The 16,273-nt window shown below is 40.5% G+C and overlaps 1 protein-coding gene across 3 annotated transcripts in view; it reads right to left on the bottom strand.

Annotated features, from left to right (window-relative positions):
* Nucleotides 1–15,746, bottom strand: part of lekr1 (Leucine-, glutamate- and lysine-rich protein 1) — a 104,041-nt gene extending 88,295 nt beyond the window's left edge. For 2 of the 3 annotated variants that reach the window (XM_028044602.1, XM_028044607.1), the window contains exons 1-3: nucleotides 15,542–15,746; nucleotides 15,299–15,362; nucleotides 14,744–14,794 (exon numbers count right to left, since the gene is read on the bottom strand). The gene's annotated coding sequence lies outside the window, so the exon portion shown is untranslated. Of the gene's footprint in view, nucleotides 1–14,743; nucleotides 14,795–15,298; nucleotides 15,411–15,541 lie in introns of all 3 variants that reach the window. The other variant, XM_028044604.1, reaches the window with a different exon arrangement.
* Between the last annotated feature and the right edge of the window lie 527 nt (nucleotides 15,747–16,273).

Genomic DNA, 16,273 nt, shown 5'->3' with positions numbered 1-16,273 from the left:
CTCTGAGATCTCTTAACTTTTTTAAACAGTTTCTAAAAATTTTCTAACCCTAACCCTTAATGTATTTTCTCATTTTCTCGCTTCTTGGAGTCTAATTTAACATAATTAAAAAGTTAACTTTTCAGTGTAGTCTTCAGACTAATCAAACAGAATTGACAATGGTACTGCACCTGTACTGTAAAGCCCTTTTTGCACTGCAGGGTCCGGCCTGGCCCAGCCCGGTTCCGTTCGACCCGGTCCTATTGGTGCATTGACCTGAATACGTCACGTAAATGGAGTAATTGCTAAAGCTAACCAGGTGATCTCCCCAACCACCCAAGAACAGTTTTCTTCTTGGGTCTTCTGTCCCATTTTTTTCTGTATGCGCTCATGAGTGAGGAAGCTTAGGGAAGCATTTACCTCAGCCTTACATTTAACGAAAAAATAAAAGTCTCATCTGAATGTCGTCTCCGAGCTGGACTCGCTGCCAGCTTAACTACCGCTGCGGCAGGCGGGATTTCCCGGCTGGAGCGACGCCAGATGCGGAAATCCCCTTGTTCACAGCCTTGCCGACTTCTGATCGGTTCAATTGGAGAAATGTTATTTACATTTACCATTAAAATCTTTGGCTGAAGAGGCGATTGTAATTCCAGTGTAGGGTAAGAATAGATTATGACGGGAATTTATTGATGCAGCATATTGAAATGATAGCCATCGAGAAAGTCTAGACCTCCTCTGACCCAGAGATCTGATTTTTGTCCCGCCCCCGCAGCCAATGAACCAATCAACAGCTAACTCCAAACCGGCCCGATTGGAACCACAGCTCTCGGGGTTCCACGGAGCGGGGTGGTACCGGGTTGGAAGTGCTAATCCAAAAACGGCCCGGGTCCAGCGGTGCAGTGCAAAAGGAGCTTAGAATTAAAAGGTGATGCTTAAAGACGCTGTTCTTCCAGGCTGAAGGTGCTGGAGCTGCTATACAATCAGAACTGGCAAACATTGCATTTGTGTTTCAGTCCTCAGCATTAATTTGCCAGAGGTGAACACAAAAGCTCTCCCCAGTAGTCCGATTTTATTTGAAAACCAAATAAAATTCAGTTATGTGTTCATTTTTGCCTATCAGCTAAATTTCAAATAAAACACAGAATGTTTTTTGTAATGTGACTGTGACAAAGCGTGAAAAAGTACTAACAGAATAAATTCATTCACAAACCTCAATGTGTTGTTGCTTTAATTTGACGCCCTGTGTTTCTTTAAATGTGTTGCACAGGCTGTTATTATGATTTAAGCAAAAAAAAATAAAATCTGGTTTCACAGACCCCTTTGCTGAAAAACAGGATGTGAAAGATTAACCAATTAAGTAGAACTGCCAAAGATTACCAAGGCACATCATGCTGTAGTGATTTTTAAGAAAGAACAATCTGAAATTAAGAGATCATGGGGAACACCCACAACGGAGGCTTAAAATCGAATCCTGTCACTAACTAAGCCAGCCTTTCATATTTAAAACCAAAAAACTTCCAATTGCATTTTTTCCCCCTCTTACAAAACATAAATATTTGGTGATGAGTCCACTACATCACAGGATGGAAAACCCAGAAAGGGGAAGCGATTTTGAAAAGGGCTGCATGGCACAGAGCAGGCTGACGGATAATGGCTGAAGAAATTCGGGCCTGCTGGGGCTGGTTTGCCATGCAGAGCTACAGTACGCAGCATGCAGTGCAGCCTGTGCTGTTCTGTTACATGGTGTGTACTGTTCTGGTTTACAGAATAATCAGGACAAACGGAGAGCAGCTGCTTTTTTTGGGACTGGGGGTGGTGGCGAGGAGACAATGAGGGAAAAGGAAGGGGTGTGAGAGGGCAAAATAAAGAAGGGACCATTTTAACATGGGAAAAGAATGTGGATGAAATGAATGGGAAGAGAACATGCCCAAGGCTGCATCGGGAAATAAAAAAAAAGAAAGAAAAAAGCTAATTTTGGTGCCGCTGAAATGACATGATGTGAGATCGAAGGTCCAACTGAGTTAGAAACAGAATCTCAGAGTTTTTTCTTTTCAGGGATTCCTCTGTGTGCAGAGGATGGAAAGATAATCGCCTGTGACAACAAAGAGGCCGTCATGTCTCAAATCGTGAGTCTCGATTTGTCACTCAGAGCTCCCTTGATATTCTTGGGTAAATGTGACTCATGCAGCAGGAGCAAGATGTGAAGTGAGGAACATAGAAATGCCAGCACTGAAGCAGTGGAGGGGGTTTTGAGGGCAGAGAGCGATAACGGGATATTCTGTCCCGTTCAGTTTCAATCTCTATCTGGTTCCCTGTCATTCCTTTGGAAAGTAATCTCTGTCATCTCTTTCTAATATCCCCCATCCTAAAAAACACACACACTTCTGCCCATCACCATCTCCTCCTCTTTAATTTTACTCTCTATCTCAGTCTACACATCTCCTCCCTGGTGCCTATGTGACTTATGTCCCGTACAAAGGGAACAGCAAAGAGGGGACTTCGCAAAGACAAGAAAGAGGAAAGAAAACATAGAAGGAAAGGGAGGGAAGGATGAGTTTCACAGGCATGCCACCAAGCTGCACACATTCCTCAAGGGCTGTGCATCCTGTTCTTTCGTCCCCACCTCCACCAGAGCTCACACAGCCGCCCGCACGTACACAAACACTCACAGCCCCCTCCCCAAAAACAATGAGCTGCCCTCCTTGCTGTCCTCCTACTTTCCTTTCTTTCTTTCTTTCTTACTCTTTATTTCTTGTCTGACAGAAGCCTATATAAAAATAAAAGCAGCATATAGGTACAGTACAAGGTTTTTTGTTTTGTCGTGTAAACATCACAGGACAATTGATATAATTTTATAAGGTTGTGAGACTCACGAATTTTACAGAGCTCTCTGCCTGGCTTTCTGACTGTACAGACAGACAGATATTTAAAAGAGGAGCTGCAAAAGCAAATAAGGTGAAACAGCAATGCTTTCCAACTATTAAAGGTATCATCCACGTCTTTGCAGCCCAGATATTGACCATGGTGTGATAATAGTCATAAGACTATCATGCAATTCAATTCGATTCAGTTAGTCCATCTAGTGCCAATTCACAACAAATGTCATCTCAACTCACTTTACAAAAAAATCTTTTCAGTTCCGACTTACATACATTCCAATTGATCCTAATTATCAAACGGTACAGTCTGCTAAATTAATTATTTGAACTAGATTTAAAAAAGTTTCTATTCAGCAACAATTTTCAGTCAGAGGCCTTCTCAGATTTGTTGCAAGACTTTACTACTACCTGAGATTCTTCCTGCCCACAGCATCACCATTCTGCTCTGGAGATACTCGGATGATGTGAGTTACAACAATATTTAATTTCCCTTCGGAGTGGATTAAAGTATTTTTAGTTGAATTGATTTCACTTGAATCTCCACTCCAGATAGTATTTTGTTTTGTATTTAGCTGTCTGTAGAAGGGGAAAAGACACTTCAACAACTCTGACTTGTTGCGTTGTCGAACTAAATATGCTCTGATTTTTAGATATTTCTTGTCAATCGTCTTGTAAAAAAAAGCTGAGGGATAAAATGAAGCCAGAGTTTCAAGGCTCACTGGTGCCAGAGGGGGAAAAAACAGTTTTGTCTGTTTTTTCCAGTTCACTTCCGAGATCAAGTTGTTCTTTCCTTAAAGTTCGCATGTTTTTTTTTCTGAAACAACCTGAGTAATCCATTATATGAAGAAGCACATCAGGATAGAACATGAACATGAAATGAGTGTGTTGATTCACAACAGCTGTCAGTATTTAGTCACAGTCTCATTTCATTATTAAAAGGGTACTCAACCCTGATTATATGAGGAGTGAAGAAGAGTTAAATGTTCTGGGTGTGTTGCATGAAAACCTAAGCACTTAGATTTCGATGCCTAAATAAACTGTGCTGCAGTTTATTTGAACTGAACTGCAGCACATATGAGAAGAAAGACGTTTGCTATGGCTGAGTATTAGTCAGAGGCTTGTGTGTGACTTTTTTAAGTCCTGATCCGTGAGGCCTCAGGAAGGTGCACATACACTCAGTCTTTCCCTGTTGCCTCCCATTAATTCCACCTGTATACACTCAGAATGAGCCCACGCTGGCTCTCACCCTTCCGGCCTCCTCCCTCAATCTGCTCCTCCCCAACTCTAAATCCCCAACACGTAGGCTTTCCGAACACCCAGAGCGACCAAGCCGATCTCTTCTGTTGCACGCTGTTCTTCTCTGCACACCATGTTCTCACCCTCAGCTCCGCGTGTTCCCCTGTTAATGCATGGGATGAGCATCTTTATTCAAATTGGTGACGCTAAATCGCAATTTCAGTGGAACACATCAGACAGCTGCCACATGGCTGCTGAACTCTTGATAATGTTGCCATGGGAATGAGAGCTGGCGCCGTGTGCAGGGGCCGCGCAAAGTTGAAGTGCTGCCAGCTGCAAGCTTTTGGGTCGTGGTTTTCTGTTTGCACACACACACACAGCACACATATGAGCACAACATATAGTACATGGTTATAATGCTATGCAACCCCAAATGAAAGTTAGAGCTTGGTTAGATAAAAAAAAAAACTGTCCATTACAATGGAGTAAGACATTTTATATGATATATAGCTTTAAAGTTGCAACTTTTATCTGAGAAAGTAACTGGAAAATTAGATTAAATTGATAGGAAAGAATTTATTGGACTTTTATAATTCCTGAAAGTATAAATCAACAAAATCAACTGGAACTATAAATCATGAAATACACGTAAGTAGGCGTTCTAGATAAGGTTTGAGAAAATCCTAAATGGCCAATACTTCAGTGTTTCTCTTGGTATTTTATATGAGAGACCAACACAAAGTAGTGCATTTTGATGTGGAATTTTAAAAATGTGTTTATTTGGATTCAGTCCAACTGAGTCTATACCTTCTCATTTCTTTTGCTATAATTGAGAGTAAAATCACTGACTTCTTTGCAGGATCAGTCAGATTGGATGGAGGGCAAATGTGAATTGCAGTTTCAAGTCTTGTCTCATATTCTTGGCAGAAGGCCTGAACCTCGGCTGGGTCATTCTAACACATAAATATGCTTTCATATAAACCATTCAATTGAAACTCTGGGTGTGTGTTTGTGGTTGTTGTCCTGCTTCCCATTGACCAGCGTGTTCATCAACGTTAAGGAATTATCTTAAAACAAACTAATTTCTTGCTGAAAAGTTCATTGTATGTGAGCTTTGTCTTCAAGATATTTGTACTACAAACTAGAGAAAAAAAATATTTGGCAGGATTTTGCTGTAATCTCGGCTGGTTGGTCATTAAATGGATATGATGCGTCGTGCACTCATTTAATCCTGCAAGGTACTTAAAGGAGCAACACAGAGAGCTGAAAAGCCATCATCATCGACGTTACTCCTGTAAAAATCCCTTTAAATCTGAGTCTTGTCCTGCAGGTTCATGACTCACTGTAAACCAGGCTTCACATGGACAATGTAACATTACTCAAGATGGAATCCCATGCGAATCAAAATCAGATTACCCAGACTGTAGCAGCAACGTCGGTCTCTCAGATTTTGAAAGCGGTTAGAATCATCACACCTTCCTGCTGATTTTCTAACTACTTTGAGATTTAACTGATGGTGTTCGTTCACTGTGACTCACAGATGAGTGGGAAGGTGTGTTTTTGTATCTTACTGTTTTTTGGGTGCAGAATTGTTATGAGTAATTGAGATGTGTTAAAAAATGAATGCAACTCAAAAAAGGTCAGAATATAGTGTGGCTGCATTTATGCCTTTGGTAGTTCTACAACCGTTTAAAGTGATAAGTACTGGGACTGAGTGCTTTATGAGGAATACTGTTTCCCATCTGGCATGAAAAATCTTGGGGAAAAAAATACTTTTACATTTATGACAGACCACAATAAAACCAGGAACAAATATAATCAAGAACTGATTTGAGTTGTTTACAGGTTCTGGGTGTGTGATTTCTAAGCTCATTAATGATGTCAAACACATAGAAATAAATTTTAAAAATTAAACGATGTGGCCATTTGACGTTGGCAAACAAGATTAGGGAGAAAACAGGCTTCAAAATTTAAAAGAAAATCACCCCCTTCCTTGATCAGTCACCTGGGGGTTTTAACAAAGGCGTTTTATTCACATTACTTTGCGATTACCGCACTCATTGACTTTCAACTGGTACGAGTGGGAAGATGCAACAAAACTAAGATTTTGTTTGGCTTATCTAGTTATAAAAGCTTTTGTTAGAAGATTTTAGCTTTTGTCCCATTTTTCAAGAAGGCTGTTAGCTTCTGTTTGGTGATCTTCTATCACCTGTGAACTCTGAACTTTAGTGGAATTAAACTAAGTTCATGCTGGAGAGAACATAGAGATTCTACCGGAGGAGCTGGCCAAGTGCTGGGGAGAGGGAAGTCTGTATAGTTGCTGGCCCTATTTCCACATAAGCAGAAGATAATAATACAAAATGTAAGACAATGTTTTCTTAGAGCCCAAAGAAATGACTGATTTTATTTTGGGTGTTCCAGCTAGCAGAGGCAGTTAGCCAGCGCAGTGTCCACCGCTGCTCTAGTCACCATCTTATCACACATGCTATTTATGATAATCATGCTCTAAAAACAATGGCAGTTCTGAAACTCACCCCATGAGAAACTGAAAAGTATTCCTGCAGACAGGAATGTCTCCAATCATTTAACTCCTGGCATGTTTTCCAAAGTAAGGATGTATACCTGTTGGTTTCAACATGTCCACTTATTCTCATGTCTTGCTACACTTTCCACTGCTAAAGAAAACATTTGTGCTTTGTATTCTACAGAAAGCTGAGCACTTGGCATGAAGCTGTAGAATGACTTGGGCTGAGGTCTATTTTTCAAATATGTAGGGTTAGGGTGATGTGGTGGTGATGTTAAGGAGCCATTTGTTTTTCAAACTTTCATCTTATTTGGTAAAACCAACAACAAGAGTGTGTCAATAGCCAATAAAGCCCGGTATGTTGATCAGCTGCGAGTTTCCCCTATACGTCCAAAACAGCTTAGATTGACTCAAGCTGGATTCAAACACAAAGTTTGCCATTTTAAATCTTCCAAAACTGCTATTCAAAGCATGGCATGGTTTCTTCATGACTTCAGCTATTTGAAAAAAAGTCAACATTTTCTCAGAAATGTGTGATTTTTCTCATCTCCTTTTCTGCTCCATTCATCTCAGGATGTGTATTGGGATAATCAGGTGTAATACGTCGACACAAGCTTTTAATGATAGATATGCTCTGATATTGCTATAAAACCCTCAGATGAGCTTGGTCTAAATGCTCACACAAAGTCCATACAATCAAAGCTAAGTTTTGTCCTTCAAAAACAAAAAATACACAGACTCAAACCCCCACACACAAACATCCTTAGAATGTGATTAAACTGTGTTATTGAGCCCACAGAGAAGAACGTTTCGCATCCGTCTTCCTTTAAAAGGCTACTTTATCCACGGCTGGTGAATAAAAGAAGCAGCCCAATTCTGTTATGCCTTTAAATAATGCTGCTGCACACACCGCTTGAAAAGTAAAGTGCTGCTGTGCTCTTGGGAGTGGCAAAAAATATATATATACATTTCCTCAGCTTTGAATTCATCTTCAAAGTACAGAGGTGCACCAAATAGGATCCTTTGGATCGATTCAAGCCTTTTGGACATGGTCAGAGTGACCAAAACCACCCGGCTGAGTTTTCATACAGGAACACACCTTCTCAAATATAGCTTTACCAACTTTGTACCATCATTTCAACAAGTCAGACTCCACTTTCAAGGTGTTTATGGCTGTGGTGATTTTTGCAAATATTGTGTAATAGATTACGTACGCACAAACTCACCGACACATTGTTATGTCTACGTTTGCAATGATATAGATCCAGGTAATTCATGTTTTAGTCTCTTTTTCAGTGTTTAAACCATGCAAACTAAACCCCTGCAGCTGCTTTATAAGCTCCACCTCCACCTGCAGAGATGCAATAATTTTAAAAACAAACAGATCCATAAGTGCAGACATGTTGGCAGCAGAAATATTTCTAAAAACTTTAGACTCTAACTTCAGAGAGTTTTTCTGATTCATGTTCGAGTATCATAAGGACTTCTTTGACTAGTTTGTACCTCACCATGAAAACACTTAAAATAAAACCAGAAATCTTCCAAGAGTTAAACGCTAAAAAAAAAAGGAGCATTTCACTCAACAGATAAACAGAAGGGCAGCAGGACTGTACATGAATATTATGTCTAAAAACTAAAACAGATGACTCTCCTCTTTTAGACCCTTCAAATAGAAACAATGTGAGCCTGTAAATTAACATAAGATGGGCTCTTTGACGCAGTAGAACATCCTCTTTTCTTTTGATCTCCTAAACAGTGTAAGCAGTTCTGCCAGAGGAAATTTGTTTACTTTAAGTGCTAAAAGGGTTTCCACCTGCCTTTGCTCCTAACGGCCCCTTTTTACTGAAACCTCCTTTGTCTCGCTCTGTCACCTTACGCTCGTCTCTGTCCTCCGTTTCCCTGCCCTGTTGGACGCCCTTCTTCTGAACCCCAATTAGGTAAACAGGAGCTGACAGCAGGGCTGGTGGAGCGCAGTCAGCGAGATGCATAATGAATAAGAGAGAGCAAGCAGGAGCCAGATGCCAGGGAGGGCCTCGAGTTTCTAACGGCTCAGATCAAGTGCAGGAGTTACCCGTTTTCTGTTTTGTGCTACCAAGCATCAGCATGACTCTGCAACGCTGCACAACAACTGATCAAACGTGCTTTTAATATCGAAATGATTTCCATTTGACGGGTCCCACCTAAGCAGCTGTGTTAGTTGGTATTTTCTTGGCTCCACAGGTGTCAAAAACCATGTGCAGACTCTTTCTTTTGCTCTAAGGAAATTACCAAGTTCCATCCTGTTGTTGCTACAGGCGGTCCCATTGTCGTAAACCCTGGCTGCTCAAAGTTATGAGAGATAACAGGTTGAAGGTCCATGCTGAGCAGTTCCCCTTTTTAAATGTTTTATGACATTAATAGGAAGTCATAAAGTCGAACAGACGGAAAAAGGGGACAAGCAGCTCTGTGGCTGAGATAATCAGGAAGCTATAAAAAATGAATGCAAAACTGACCCTCTTTACTGTCATATTTAGCACCACAAAGGTCATGAACTCTCTCAGACTCATTTGCAACAGCGTGTGTATGCACATGCATGTCACATTTTGTTTCCCGATCATGCAAAGGTTTGCCCAAAGCTCAGCCTCGGGCTTGGTCGCCACGGTCACAGTTCTCCTCGCAGCTTTAGAGGGGTCATACAGAGTTCACGACACAAGCCAGGCCATATTTCGCTGCTCACACTCTTTAAGGCTTAGAGATGAAATTTGAAATGATACAGAGGGAAGGGAGGGGAGACAAACAGCACCGGGAATGTTCATTGGATGCAGCTGGGCATGGTTGGAGGAAAATGGACCGGGGCTTAATGCAGGAAGTGGGTGTGTTTCTCTCCATCTCTGCGTGTGCGGGAGTGCACGCATGTCTGGTGTTTACACGGGTGCATGCGTGTGAGAGAGGAGTTATGAGTTATTGGGTTAAGGCAGACCAAAGCCTGGACATTTTCTGATACATGTGAGCATGTGGCTACATTTAGAAGAAAAACAAGCACATGCATGCAAAACTTCACATGCATGGCTGCATTTTATGTTAATACTAGGGATATTAAAGCAATAAAAACGGCTAAGTTTGCAGCAGCAAAACAAAATCTGTGTGAAGAGTTTTGGCTGAGGAGGCTTTCGGAGAAGGTATTAACAAAACCGTTTTCAACTATTTTTACAAGCCACTCACTTCATGACAGGAAATTAGAATTTTATTTATTGGTATTTTTGTTTTAGATGTGTTGATGTACATCAGTGTTGAGCAGCATACAAAGAAAATCATAGTGGGGGTCAGCTAATTGTCCAAGATGGCAATGAGTGAACAACAGCTGTTTATTTCTTATTCAGGCACACAAAAACAGCCACCATGTACATGGTTTATGTTTCTGTAGGAAGGAAAGGAAAGGAAAAGAAAAAGGAAAGGAGAGATGCTACTGAGGCTGTTTTCACTCAAGAATAAACTTAAAAGAAATATGTTGTTACACTTATCCCAGTTATGCTAACTGTGAGGTGTTTGTTTTTGCCTGAGTTTTATTTTGAAGTAGTGTTTTGGTGGGTTGTCATGAGCAGTCAGTAAATTACTAGTAGTTAATGGTGGGCAGAATTGCTTCAGTTTGAGAAAACCGAGTGCTTCAAAAAGGTTTGGTCTCCAACCTGGTCTTCAGTGTAAATAACCTCTGAATCAGTGGGAAAAGAAAAAAGGGTCAGATAATTGTTGTAGACCCAAAACATAAAACAGGTCTTTCATGGTTGCCTCGAAATGTGTACTAAACCTTTGCGCTTTTTTTTTGTTTTTATTTTGTTGGGTTTGAGTACTTTGTTTTGCCTGTTCTCGACCACTAATATAGGAAATGTCTCATTCATTTGTCAATGAAAACCTTGCCCGTGAAGTGCCAAAATATCTGTCAGTTGCTGATGAGTCAAGTTTATATCGCTCTGAAATTGCAATCAGATGTCAAACAAAATTGTTCTGAAAACACTTCTGCTCGAAGTCGAACACAGTAAAGTACATCATAATAAATTGAATACTTTTGAAAACAAATTAAAATGATAGATGCATATTATGTGCAACAATTAAACAGAAATATATCTCAAGTGTCTATTTCCATTACATTTGGATTATAGCTTACAGCTAATGAAAACTGAGAACTGCTGAAGGTCCTGATCTGATGAAACCAACAAAACCGCATCAGAAAGCAGAGACTTGATTTTAAGGCCACCGAAACGGATCACCTCGACACGTTGGCTGAACCCAGAGATTCTGTCCATTAAGACTCACTGTCGACCAGGTTCTGACACCGGTAATACAGGGTCCCAATGGCTCATATCAAGGGGCCCGGTACCCCAGAGAGTTCTCTTAACAGAACTCCCTGAAGGAAACGGTCAAACGCTTTCTCCATGCCCACAAAACACACGGCCAAGATCACCAATAGAACCAGCACCTGTTTTAATGAACACGATGTGAACTGTGAAATAGAGAGCAACTCTGCTGTTAACCTATTTTTTATTGTTATCTTAATCCAGGATTTTTTCATATCCAACAATAACTCAAAAACCTATGTTATGCATATAGCTTAAAAGCCCGTAAATATGACTTTAAAAGTCTGAACTTGGAGTTCTAAAGTCACAAAGACACACCATGTCCCATTTCTTTCCCAAATGGGTCTCCATAGCAAGATATTTTCAGCTAAAAACTTCTTATAACCCCACTTCAATAAAGGAGAGTTGTGTTTACAGGCTGTATGGTTCAGGATTATCTGTAAGAAAACACAATAAGCCTTTTCTGCAAAAGAGACTCTGAAAAGTGCATAACAAATCAGTGCTGTGTCAAACCATCTCTTTTCTCTGCAGATTAAAAACCCTTTTCAAACACATAATTTAAATTGGAAAGTTTAATTACACCGATTACTTCTGATGTCTGTGTGCCTGTTTGTGAAGTACACTTCTGAACTGGATGCACAATGAAACCCAAATGAATTACAAATTATTTTTCAATCTGATCTGAAGATATGAACGCACACGGGCGGCTTCATCAAACAACGCGTCTCTTTGAATAATTTAAAGAATGATGGCCGTCACTTTATCTTTCCCTCACAGACACAGTCTGTGTCTTTATGCAAGCTCATCTTTCCTCTTCATCTGTACCCTGCCTCATGAGTCTCCTCTACATCATCTAATGCTCTCCAACTGTGTCTCACTTCTCCTAACGTCAGCCACCAGGTCAAGCAGTGCTGTCAGCATGTCAGCGGCAATTCCTGGAGGGCAATCAGGCAAACAAACCCAGCCAGCGCTTACTGCATGGCTCACGTTCATACGGATGCCAAGTGTGAGAAGGGAAGGGGTGGGAATCATCAAATATTTGAGGACTGGAACGGTTTAAGGCTGTTAGGAGACAAGGTGAGGGTGCAAATTGGGGAAGGACACTGATAACGCAAAGTACAAAGAGCAGGTGAGGCTGTAAGAGAGATTAGGAGAAGGAGACGCAGGGAGAGACGGAAAGCGAGATATAGATAGGAGGGGTAAACATAGGGCAACCTGTGCAAGCTTGCATGCACAGGAGACGAGCAGAAAGGCACGCAGGGACGAGGCACGACGAGAAGACGGTAACTCCTCCTCTCATCTGTCAGAGCAAAGCTCAGTACTGCAGCCGACGCAACATGCAGTGGACGGATGGTTTAGGAGGCGTTGACAGAGAGCAGCACATTCATCATGGCCAAATGGAACAAGAAAGGAGTAATTTCTTTCTTTCAAAATTCTGAATCATGTCCACAGTGGTTTTAAAGCCTGTACTGTAGCCTGTAGTACAGGCTGTAGCTTTACTGTAGTTGTGCAGAGTCAAATTTTGACCCTGCACAACTCCCTATAAAGAATAAACATTTTCCCAGCTTCTTCTCACAGTTTGAGAGCATGCATGTCAGGGCGGCTGGTGTTTCTAAAAAGTCCTTAAGTTCAACTCGTGGGGATTTCCTTCACATGTCTGTGTGTTGGCTTTGTAACGGACAGACAAACCTTAGAAGGATGTCCCTCTCATTTAGCCGACTGATTTTAGAGTCTGCAGATCAGGACAAATCATGAAAACAGATGGACATCAAGAGATCCCACAGTGGCAGGAGAGAAGGCAGATAGTTTTAAATGATTACACAAAATAAAAGATATAGGCTATAAAGTTGCAGTCAGAAAGTGTTTTTTAAGGGTAGAATAATTTATACAACTTTAATTCTTCTTACAAGCAAGAAAAGTTCTGGAGCAACAAAACAACAGAGGAGACGAAATGAAGCTTGTTCTCCACCATGACAACAAGCTTAAAGGAGTCAAGGTTTGCTTTCAAATGGTTGTTGAAGTGTTATTAGATGTCAAACATGGTGGAAGCAGCATCATGCTGAGGGTCTTTTTTGCGACTAGTTATACTGTTTTCTCCCCCCCGAAGTACATAAAATAATAAAAAAGGAGGACCACATTCAGACTTTTCTTCCTCGCCCTAAATCAGATATTTGAAACTTGGATACGGCCGAGCGTTCCAGCAAGATAATAAAACCAAGCACACACTGCTAATTTCAAGCTTCTGGAAAAGCCCCAGCATCAAACCTGTCGAAATGTTGTCTGCTACAAGTGAGGCCTGTGCCAGGAAACAAGCCAATTTAAATGAGCTCTTCCTGTCCTGATTCGAGTGATCAAATCTGCAGCAACAATTGTGACATGAACTTGCTCATGGCTACACAGCGGTGTGGTTTCTCTGTGATAAAATAGTTTCTTTCTCATAAAAATGTGACTGTTTTAATTTGGCCTGTATTCTGCTTTATTGTGTTTTGGTTCACATGGCTTGTAAAGATCTTGAAATAAAAAAAAGCGAACAGGTCAGCCTTAAAGAAGCGCATGAGTCATCAACCAGAACAACAAGCCAGGATGAAAGAATGAAAAGCTGAAGAGGAGATTTAGTCAGCAGATAGGATGAAATGTACGAGATGGGAGGAGCTTCTCTTAGAAAGGGGAAATGAATTACATGGAAGGAGTTGAGGATGTGTAAGCCTAAACTGATCCAGTCATCTTCCCTCTGCAGCCCATTAGACGAAGCACTTTGATGAGAAGTTATTGCAGAGTCACGTAGCCGATCACAGAGACATGCCCTAATCATGATCAGCCATCCTGTTTCTGGACCAAGAATAAATGCTCAGATGGTGTAAATATGCCTAAATCTCTCATTCTGTAAGGCTTCTCCTTCTCTTAACGCAGAGGTACTGATTAGTATGTCCATTGTTCATATGCAGTCGTGCCAAGTGATTGATAAGATCAGAGTCATGCTGAGAGCCACCTGATTATGTGTTTGAACAGGAAGAAACATTGCTCTGCCTGATCAAGATAAAAAATAATACAAACAGTAAGGCATGTATGATCTAATGCAAACTCAAACATATGAATGCAAAAGGAGAACTTTCAGTAACTATTTTAGTTGTTATGGAAATATTTACCAATTTGGCCCGCCTTTCCAGCAAAACCCATCGCAAGCTGTTTTTTATTTTTCACATCTGCAAGTACAAATACTTTGGATCCTACAGCCTGCAATCTACTTCATGATGTCCACTCAACGTGATGCGAAAGTGTTCATTTCATTACTGCATCAGCAGAAGGTTGCTGAGTCTGCTCCTTGCACTCCTCCATTCACACAACATCAACCCTGATTAATTCTAGTGCTGAAAAAGAATGGCCATTTTGTAAAGACTGAAGGAATATAAATGTAAGATTTTGTATTTTATTTCAATTCAGCAGTTTATAATCCTGGAGCACTGACTGAACAATGTTATCACTCTCTGCAGGGAATAAACGAGGCGGATATACTGAATAATAAAAGGTTTCCTGTTCAAAACCAAAGCAGTCCTTCTTACTATTCAGATCAATCGCTGTTTAAAAAGGAAATAAGTAATTTACTGGCAGTGTAGGAGAAAACCAACAGACCCAACGGTACAGCTGATTCTGTGTTAATAAAATGTCATTCAAAGTTGCATCTTATAATAAATAAGATATAAATAATACGTGGAGCTCAGTCAGTGACACGTTTTAATAACAAGCGAGCCTTATGAAAAGTTCAAGGTTTTACATGCTGGTTGTAGTGCACTCACCTCTGGAGATCAATGGATTTTGGTTGACAAGTTGATTGGAGAGCGGAGAGCCTAAAGAAAAAAAATAAGTAAAATAAGATTGGTCCGGTAAAATAACCTCAAACGCTTTAAAACAGAAACCTATTACAGACTGTTCAGAAAAAGAAAACATTTAAATGAATAAGCCGAAAAGCCCTTAAGGCAAAGACGAAGGCGTGCAGTGGAAGTATGCTGCGTTCCAGTTGTACTAGAAAATGGGAAATTCCAGTTTTCTAGTTGAAAAAAAAAATCAACTGGAGCGCCCTCCGAAGTCAGATATTTCATTGGAAAACTGGGAGCGACTCTGACTACCCCCAGTTACGATTTGGCAAACTTCTCGTTTCAATATGGCCGCCACTCACAACAGCAAGACACACATGTAAACGTGCATTGTATAGCGCCTGCAGCTCTAAACTGAACAAATTAAAAGTGGTGTTTACTTATGGAAAGTAAAGTTTGAAATGACGTTTGTAAGCGCCTTTTGCAAACAGGGCTGTCGCCATGTTGAAATTCGTAACTACAGTACAACGCTGTTACCTCGAGTATGACGTCAAATCCAGTTCTGAGTTCCCACTTCCCAGGTAACCGGAACGCAGCAGTACTGTAACAGAAGACACGTGTAAAGCTGAGTTACTGGTAGGACGTCCCTCTGATAAAAAAAAAAGAAAGAAAAAAAAGAGGATGAGCACACTGAACGGGACTGTTACTCTTATTCTCATGCTGCAGATTCATGGTTACTACAAGAATCCAGGGACATTTTCAATACACCATAATACTTACAGAGGTCAAGCTGCTCAAGAGGTATCCTTGAGGTGGATGTTTCAATAAAGCACATTGACCCCAAACAGGCCCACCTGTAAGCAAGGTCTTGATTCTGGTTAAAAAGGTAAACTTCACAGAGCGGCCGGCCCAACCCCTTGGTCTTAATCCAACAGAAAACCTGTGAAGTGACGTCAGACCTGCCGTTTCTGGGAGAAGGCCAAGAAACGCAGAGGAATGGTGGGTTGTAGCCCAATCATCCTGGAGTGGAAGATCTGCTCACAGGTACCAGCAGCTGCTCGTCAACAAACTCCCGTGAAGTGGTTCTCAGAAAAATAGTGGTTCTACAACTAAGTATTAGTTTGGTGATTCAGAGCGAAGCTTGACGTTTAACCACAAAAGTTTTTTAGTTTTTTTTAAACAGCTTTAAAATATTTTTTCAATTTATTTACTTTACTCGTTGCAGAGATAGACATGATTTTAAAAAAGTACATTCTTTTATGTATATTGTATAAAGGTTACAAGAATTTTAAGATTTTTTTCCTCTAAAACTGAATTGCTATACATTGTATCATATTTTTTTTCCAATATATTGCTAATAATCTATAAAAAGACATTTGAAAGACAAGAATTTTAAGCTTGTCTAAACACAAGGAGTAGTGTTGGGTTGCATTTTATCACACAATGAATTCTATGGCAAATTTAGTCACAGCTCAAACATTTTCAGGTTTCAATGAAAACTAAATGACCTCA

The sequence above is a fragment of the Xiphophorus couchianus genome, chromosome 18 (genome assembly GCF_001444195.1).
Source record: "Xiphophorus couchianus chromosome 18, X_couchianus-1.0, whole genome shotgun sequence".
Classification (NCBI taxonomy): Eukaryota; Metazoa; Chordata; class Actinopteri; order Cyprinodontiformes; family Poeciliidae; genus Xiphophorus; species Xiphophorus couchianus.
Note: the sequence above shows the minus strand (reverse complement) of the source record. Positions and strands in the feature narration are given on the sequence as shown.